Below are 8,955 nucleotides of genomic sequence, written 5' to 3' on the forward strand. Positions count from 1 at the left end.
TGGCCTCTTGGATCTTTTGAAATAATAATTGTAGTTATCCATTGCAAACATTTGCATACCTCTCTTCAGATACAAGCAGGCCTCTCAAAATGTAATTAAAAATAGTCATGCAGTAAAAGCCAGAAACATTTGCTTGTTTGCAATTGATTCTATCATTTATTTATTAGAGTTATATACCATCCTTCATCATAAAAACTCAGTGTGGTTTGCAGAACAAAATACAGAATAAAAACAAGTAAATAATGAAAAACAAAACAGCAAAACAGTACCCCACCCCTTTCCATGGAGACATTTAAAAGGCTGTGGAATATTAATCAGCCAAAGGCCTGGTTGAAGAGGAAGCTTTTCGCCTGGTGCCTAAAAACAGATAATAAAATTAAATAATTTGTAATTATATAAAACTGATTTGTTTTAACTGGCTTTAATATTGCAGTTCCAAATTGTAACCCAATAAACAAGAAGAAATCATCCACATCCACATAATAGTGCTGTGTTCTTCCACAAAGGGATCGGCATCTTACTTGGATATACGCAGTCCATGGAGCACATGTTTGGACAGCATTTCTTGGGGCTAGGGCAGTGAAGATCAAGCGTACATTTCTGCTGGCAAGGTCGCTTCACTCTTCTCAAGTTGAAAGGGCAGATTCCAGCCCTCGACCTCCAAGGCCCTGTGACACAGACCAACGTCCTCGCTTAGAGACATCTTTTGAAAATAAGGCAACTTTGGGGCAGAACAGGGTTGTGACTCTTCTTGCATATCCCTAACCAAAATAATAATCCTTGCCTTCCTAGGATGAGCACAGCTTGGATGAAGAGGGCCCTAGCTTTTGGCTGTCTCCATCCCAGTAGAGGGATGGACATCTGGGTTGAAGCTGGATCAGTGTTCGCTGGGGCTGGCCAACTTCCCCCAGAGCCGCCACCCTTTTCCCTTCATGTCCCTCCATTTCCTTTCATTTATGGGATGTGCGGCTGATATTTCCTTTCTCAGCCTGCTCTGCTCTTGGGCTGAAGCTATTAGGACCAGCTTCAGTTGTGTGTGTGTGTTGGGGAGGTGTCTCCATCATCTCCCCCTCCCTCCCCAGCTATCAGCCCACTTCTCTTCCTTCCTCCTATCCAAACTGAGCTCCCACGTTTGCTGCAGAAGATGGCAACCCAAACAAGAGAAGGGAAGAATTCCCTTTGGAGCCCCCTAAAACAAATTAGGGGGTCCAGGGACCCCTGGGGGTTCACTGAACACACCTTGGGAGTCGGCATCCCCCATCCCTTGCTCCCCCCCCCGCAGTAAATTTTGTTTGTTTGTTTGTTTATACCCTGTCCATCTGGCCGGGCCCCCCCAGCCACTCTGGACGGCTTCCAACAAAATATTGAAATACAGTAATGCATCAAACATTAAAAGCTTCCCTAAACAGGGCTGCCTTCAGATGTCTTCTAAACGTCAGATAGTTGTTTATTTCCTTGATATCTGTCAGGAGGGCGTTCCACAGGGCGGGCGCGACTACAGAGAAGGCCCTCTGCCTGGTTGTCATTTTTCCATGGCAATACCACAAATTTTATGGTCCATTTAGCACCCTGAGATTTTTCAATATATTGGCCCAAATCAGTTTTGAAATCACACCGCGATTTTGACCCGGCAATACACAGCAACACATCTCTCCTCGCATGAGGGAGAGCAGGGCAGCCAATTTCAAGGCATCGCTGATATCTCACAATGATCTCAGCCGAAAACACTGCTGACCTGAGCAGTCTTCTTTCACGCTGAGAGAGAACAAGGGAGCTGATCGCCTTCCCTTCAAGGGACCCTGGCACTACCTTCCCCTGGCACTGAGACGGAGCAGCTTTTCTCAGTCAGAAGGAAAGCAGTAGCAGCCAGAGTGGATGTGCCTCTTCACTGGCTGCCACTGCTGGCTGCCCAGCTGACGGCGCTTGACGCACCCCCCCATCCCCATCTCCCCTCACTCAAACCATGCAGTGGGGGGTGACTCCGCTTCCTCTCCTCCCCCCACCCCATCTCCATGGCTGCTCCTTCCCTCATCCCCACACCTAATCTCCAATTTCAGACATTTGGATATATCGCGATGGTTAGCTGCTGATATAAAGATAAAGGGACCCCTGACCATTAAGTCCAGTCCTGGCCGACTCTGGGGTTGCGGCGCTCATCTCGCTTTATTGGCTGAGGGAGCCGGCGTAGAGCTTCCGGGTCATGCACCCAGCATGACCAAGCCGCTTCTGGCGAACCAGAGCAGCGCACAGAAACACCGTTTACCTTCCAGCCAGAGTGAGACCTATTTATCTACTTGCACTTTGACGTGCTTTCAAACTGCTAGGTTGGCAGGCGCAGGGACCGAGCAACGGGAGCTCACCCCGTCGCAGGGATTCAAACCACTGACCTTCTGATCGGCAAGTCCTAGGCTCTGTGGCTTAACCCACAGCACCACCCGTGTCCCTTAGCTGATATATCATGCTGTTAAAAACCAGATATTTCTTAGCCCTAGTCTGTTTCTTTTTTAGTATACCTTTGCTTATTAGAGGCTACCCCCCATTTTAAAAAAAAAATGCTTTGCAGAGGTAACTACCATAGAGTTATCAAAATTCTCAAAATTGGGGGTCCATGGCCTGGCTTTTGAAAAATAGAGGGTCCTCAGTAATTAGCTAATTGGGACCCACCGCCCTAAAACATTCCCAGGCAGACCACTTGACAACCTTCTGTGGCACAGAAATATCTGTGTTCCTCTGAAGGGTCTTGGGGGTGAGGGGCAAAGGGGGTCCCACTCAGAGCTGCCCACAGAGTAGCACCAGCGCTAGAAGAATAGACCTGTCCAGAGAGCTTTGCCCAGGAAGAAAAGGGTCCGTTTTTGAGTCAGGATCCAAAAGGCGTCACGTACAATTGCCGGAGGCAGGAGGCATCATGGCACAGAAAGCAAGGAGCCCCACAAGGAGGAAGACGAGGCCGCCAGACTTCATGGCCGGGTCGGATGGGGTGCCCTCCAGCCGCCAGCCAGGTGGCTTTATAATGCCCCATCCCACCAAGAGCCCCACCCAGACTAAACATTTAAACAATGGGAAGAGGAGGGGTTGGCAAATACCCCTGCAATGTGCAAAGAACCGCAAGGAGAATGTAAAGGGGAAGGTCCCTCTGCAGGGCATGATCCAGGAGAGCACTTCAGGTTCTGTTGCACCTCCCTAGGGAATCCCACCCTGCCATGGACTGGTACCACCCACTTTGAGAACCACTGGTTTGAACAAAAACAACCGTGGTCAGGTGGGGGACCATCATTGTATCTTGGGGAAGAGAACCCCACCCCACCCACCCCAGGATTGATGTCTCTGTTAGCAATGACACCCCCAACACCAGGCTCTGAGTTACTAAGTTCTCCACTGACTTTCTTTGACAGCAGACATTCAAAAGATCAGCCTCAAAATTAACTTTATACCTGGTTGGTGTGAGAGTTGAAGGCGCCGCACATGCTTTATTCTTCTTTCCCATGGGAAAATTGCTTTGGTTTTGTTTTTCGTCAGTTTTAAAGTCCATCTGTGTCCACAAAGCTTATGAAAGCAAACAGTGGCGAGGCCAAATTGTCTAAGAGAATGAGCACGAAGGCTTTTTTTTCAGGAGTGGTAAATTTGTCCAGGGAAATATGGTGTACAAATTGGTCATGCTTCAGATTACATTGTTGTAAGTACTATCCAGAAAATAATCTGTTCTAATCTCTCCACTCTCAATAATGTCACGAGGAGAGAATGTTTCCTGGTGGTTCTCATTGTTGTGACACGTACAGCAGGCTAGCCCAGCCCGGAGGCAGAACCCCCTCCTCTCTTAATCGTAAGGAACCGAGGGATTCTTTAGGTGCGATTCCTGCACTGCAGTGGGTTGGATTGGTGGCCTCTGGGGCGCCTGCCAACTCTGCATTTCTGTGAATCTGTGAACCCTTCTTTCCTTCCATCCTTCCCTCCTTTTTCACATGCTTGCAAGCACTGAACCTGAGGGGAAATATATTCAATTCTGCTTTTGAAAATGTGTGTCCACTACCTCCATTTAACTTATCTCACAGGGTCATTGTGGGGTTTAAATGAGGAAAGGGAGAACCATTGTATGCCCCCTTGATTTCCTTGGAGGAGAAGGTGGCAATGAATACACAATAGATAAATGAACAGAAATAGGAACAGGGAGGGTAATTATCACAGCGTCTACAATGGCCTTGGGAGGTAGGGCAGCTGTGCTTGCTTGTATATGTCCAAGCCACCAACTCCCTTTTTCCTCTAACACTTGGCCAAGGAGGAGACCAGAGCTTTGAGCTGGAAGAGGAACTGGCTGGCTGGCCAGCTCCCTCCTGCCCCCACAAGGCTTCCCTCAGACCCCCTTTTAGGCAGAAATAGAGTCACCCCTTTAGAGTCACCTTTATGGACCATAAAGAAGGCTTGAAGAATTGATACTTTTGAATTATGGTGCTGGAGAAGACTCTTGAGAGTCCCATGGACTGCAAGAAGATCCAACCTCTCCATTCTTAAGGAAATCAGCCCTGAGTGCTCACTGGAAGGACAGATCCTGAAGCTGAGGCTCAAATGCTTTGGCCACCTCATGAGAAGAGAAGACTCCCTGGAAAAGACCCTGATGTTGGGAAAGATGGAGGGCACAAGGAGAAGGGGACGACAGAGGATGAGATGGTTGGATAGTGCTCTTGAAGCTACAAACATGAGTCTGACCAAACTGTGGGAGGCAGTGGAAGACAGGAGTGCCTGGCGTGCTCTGGTCCAGGGGGTCACAAAGAGTCGGACACGACTAAACGACTAAACAACAACAAAGAGTCACCCCCAAGCACTTAGCAGGTGGGGTTTGGAGGCGTGCAAATGATAAATGCTCCCTCAAAATTCTAATGCTAAATTAAAGAAAGATTGTTGCTATAACTGCGAGCAGGATGTAAGAGACAGGAAGAAAGCAGGCAGGGACTCTGAGAAGGTAAACAATGGCTTAAAGGCTAGCTTTTGGAAGGAGTCCCAGGATTTGGGCCCATCAGACCCACACAGTGCGCACTGAACATGCAGCAGAAGGAGCAAGTAACTTGAATCCATTAGATCTACCCCCAAGAACAGGAGGAAACAAACTTCATCCAAGCTTGTGACAGCACTTTAGAGATTTGAAGATGGCTCTCATATCTCCTGTCAATCTCTTTCCTGAGGTAAACGTCTCCAACTCCCTCAATCATAGGGCTTGGTTTCCAGACCCTGGAATGTCTTGGTCAGCCTCCTCTGCACACACCCCAACTTGTCAATATCTTCCATAAATTGTGGCGCCCAGAATTAGACACAATATTGAGCAGATCCATCCTCTAAGGAATGCATTGCCTACCACCACCACTGACTGTGAGATGTGCTAATTCCTCAAAGTAAACAAGGTTGAATTGACACCAGTCAATCAGCAGACTCTGGGAGTTCTATCAAGACTGCTTGGAGTGCAATTCCTTCTGTGGTGTGCAGTGACCTCCAGATTGAATGTCCTTATTCTAAAAAGTGCACTTCTGTTAGAAACCAGGCATCATGAGAGTCTGAATGGATGTCCATATTCTCCCCTCCCCACCCTGGCAAGGAGGAGTCCAGTCAGGGGGCTTGCTGGTGCCATTTTCCTTTTACAGCAGTGCTCAGTTTTGTTCATTGACACACCTATGTGCTGGTGGATGGGTCCTTCACAAAGATAGAGCATCCCTTGAGGACTTCCTTCCTAGGCAGCCTCACCTTTGGGCTCAATCTGGGTCCTGTTTGACTCCACTTTCAACGTGTCCTGCTCACCTTCCTCTCTGCCAGGCACTTCTGACTCAGTAAGGGGCTGGGATGTTTCTCCGTCAATGTTATGGCTAACGTCATAATGATACATAAAGCTGCCACTTTTTAGACTCTTGTAGCCTTTCAGACCTTTCCCTTGGTCGGGTCTGCGTTGCTCTCGGGAGGGAGGGAGTCAAGAGACACCGAGGTTGGTTCAGAGAGAGTTTATGCGTGGTCAGCCACAGCAAGAGCACTTAAAGAGCGGTTACACACAGCTTATATCCCTTTTCTGGTCTCCTTGCCCCCTCCCCAGGAATCCAACCTCATGAGTTTGTACATGTAAGTTAATATCCTTGACCATATATAGATGTTCCTGTTCCTCCTTGACCATATACAGATGTTCCTGTTACGGTACTCTTATCTTGGGGTAAGAAGGTCACCCGGTCACCTGGCTATAGGAGTTTCTCCTGGTGCCATCTCTGGCTGTGGGGGCTGACAGGCCTGTGTTGCAAGGTCTGTGCGTCAGTGTGAGATAAGATAAGTCCCAGCTCTGCCATCCCGTCTCCACTCGGAACTGACAAGGTCATCCATTAAGCCTTCACGGACTGATAAAGGAGAGGGCTTTGACCCAAAAGGAATTAGGAGGGAGTTCCTCAATTATTATAGGAGTTTGTACAACAATAAAGAGAGAAACAAGTTAAGGAGGATAGAGAGATTTTTGAAAGATAAGAGGGTGCAGAAAATCTCAAAAGAGGAAAAACAACGATTGAACACCCCAATTGGAAATGAGGAGATAGAGGAAGCAATTAAAGATTTAAAGAGGGGAAAAGCGCCAGGCCCTGACGGATTTACTGCAGGCTATTATAAAGAGATGAAATCCATTTTGATGGGTCCTCTGAAAGAGACGATGAACAATATTTTAAGGAAAGGAGAAATCCCAGAGACTTGGAAAGAGGCATACATCACATTCATCCCTAAACAAGATGCAGACCGAACCCAAGTTAAAAATTACAGACCGATCTCACTATTAAACACAGATTATAAAATATTTGCAGGAATCCTTGCAAGGAGGTTGAAGAAGTTGTTATCAGAAATTATTCATAAGGACCAGGCGGGATTTCTGCCAGGTCGGCAGATAAGAGACAATACAACAAACATAATTAATATGTTAGAATACTTATCTGTTAGGATTGATAAACAAGTGATAATGATGTTCGTGGATGCCGAGAAGGCTTTCAACAACGTGGTATGGGACTTTATGTTGAAAAACTTAGAATATATGGATGTGGGAAACGATTTCTTCAACGGGGTAAAAGCAATATACACCGAGCAGAAAGCCAAACTGATAATAAATAATACTGTGACAGAAGAGATAAAGATTCAGAAAGGAACAAGACAGGGTTGTCCACTCTCCCCGTTATTATTTATAATAGTACTAGAAGTCCTTTTGAATTCAATAAGACAAAATGGAAATATAAAGGGGGTGCTAATTGAACAGAATGTGTATAAGATTAAAGCTTTTGCCGATGACGTAGTAATAATGTCAGAAGATCCAACAACTGCAATAGAACATATATTAAAGGAAATAGACCAGTTTGGAGAGGTCGCAGGCTTTAAATTAAATAAGACAAAAACGAAAATGATAGGCAAAAATGTGGACCAAAAGATAATAGAAACAATTCAACATCAATCACAGATAGAAGTGGTCAAGAAAGTGAAATACCTTGGTATCTGGATAACACCTAAAAATATAGACCTATTTAAAAATAACTATGAGCCGACGTGGAGGGAAATAAGAAAGGACTTGGAAATATGGGGAGGGTTGAAACTGTCATTCTGGGGAAGAATCAATACAATTAAGATGAATGTTTTACCAAGGTTGATGTTCCTATTCCAAACCATCCCTATAATTAAGGGGAGTCGAATCTTTAAAGAATGGCAAAGAGTACTTTCAAGATACATCTGGCAGGGCGGAAAACCTAGAATTCAGTTTAAACTACTAACGGATATAAAGGAAAGGGGGGGGGGGGCTTCGCCCTGCCAGACCTGAAACTATACTACGAGGCTTCATGCCTTTGCTGGATAAAAGACTGGGTAAAGTTGGTGAATAAGGAGCTACTCGATCTGGAGGGCTTCGACAACAGATTCGGCTGGCACGCCTACTTATGGCGGAATAAAAGGAAAGTACATAAGGGATTTGAAAACCATATCTTTAGAGGGCCACTAATCGAAACATGGGAAAGGTATAAAAATGTGTTAGAATTCAAAACACCACATTGGCTATCACCTCTTGAAGAAATGAGTGTGAAGACTATTAATATGAGAAGTAATTGGGCAACATACAGTCAGTTATTAACTAAGGAAGACGGGAAATGGAAATTAAAACCGTACGAGCAAGTCAAGGAGCATGTTTATGACTGGTTACATTATTTTCAGGTGAATGAGATGTTTAGAAAAGATATCAAAGAAAGAGGTTATGTAGATAAAGATTCTAAATTTCAGATGGAGATTATAAACAATGAAGCGAAAATCATATCTAAAATGTACAGGATGTTGCTAGATTGGAATTTAGGAGATGAGGAAGTCAAATCGGTGATGATTCATTGGGCAAGGGATGTAGGTCACAATATACAATTCGAGGATTGGGAGAAACTTTGGAAGGATGGGCTAAATTTTACGGCGTGCATAACGATAAAGGAAAATGTCATGAAGATGTTCTACAGGTGGTATTTAACACCTATGAAACTATCGAAAATGTATAAAGTGGACAACAAGTGTTGGAAATGTAAAGATAAAGAGGGCTCCTTCTACCATATGTGGTGGGAGTGTGGAAAAGTGAAACAGTTTTGGGGAAAAATTTACATTGAACTAAAGAAGATTTTAAAATACACGTTCACAAAGAAACCGGAAATCTTCCTATTAGGGGTACTGGGGCATGAGATAAAAAAGGAAGATTGTAGACTAGTATATTATGCAGTTACAGCAGCAAGGGTAGTCTTAGCCCAGAGGTGGAAACGGCAGGAAATACCAACGGTGGAGGAGTGGAGATTAAAGCTATTAGACTACGCGGAATTGGATAAATTGACAGGAAAAATTAGGTATATAAGAGACCAAAAGTTCATCAAGGATTGGGGAAAGTACGTAGATTACCTGGAACATATTAGTGAGGGACAAACAACGCTAAAGGGATTCAGAGATGTA

The sequence above is a fragment of the Podarcis muralis genome, chromosome 5, assembly GCF_964188315.1.
Source record: "Podarcis muralis chromosome 5, rPodMur119.hap1.1, whole genome shotgun sequence".
Classification (NCBI taxonomy): Eukaryota; Metazoa; Chordata; class Lepidosauria; order Squamata; family Lacertidae; genus Podarcis; species Podarcis muralis.